The sequence below is a fragment of the Limulus polyphemus genome, unplaced genomic scaffold (genome assembly GCF_000517525.1).
Source record: "Limulus polyphemus unplaced genomic scaffold, Limulus_polyphemus-2.1.2 Scaffold1303, whole genome shotgun sequence".
Taxonomy (NCBI): Eukaryota; Metazoa; Arthropoda; class Merostomata; order Xiphosura; family Limulidae; genus Limulus; species Limulus polyphemus.
This window is the reverse complement of record NW_013666913.1, coordinates 85,447-85,927: the sequence shown is the minus strand read 5'-3', so window position 1 is coordinate 85,927 and position 481 is coordinate 85,447.

Sequence of the window (481 nt, the reverse complement as noted above, 5' to 3'; positions counted from 1 at the left end):
AAATAGTATATTTAAAAATATAATTTAATTTTTAACTTACTACAGTTAGTGATTCCTAACTCCAATATTATAATAAGTTAAAGTTCAAATTTATCTCAGGTATCAAAAACAGGTAACATAGTCGCAATTCTTATTTAGTTATTGTATTAACTTTACAATTTCTTTGAGCTATATTTCCAGGGAATTGGTAAATTAAGTAAACAGTATTAAAACTCAAGAACACTATCTTACTAAATTTGCAAGAAGTAACTTTGTCCAGTACTGGATATCAAATAAGATAATTCAAAGCACTCGTACACTGATCACTACTACTCTCTTGACAATCTTAGTTATGTAGCCTATCAATAATAATTACTAAAAATTCCACCTCAATAACAAGTAAGCCAGAATGATTTATTTGTATGGGTTCTGAATTAGCTCCAATCTGCACAAGAGTTATTTGTATTAGATGTTCATAATCTTGAACTGATAGGCTACATGG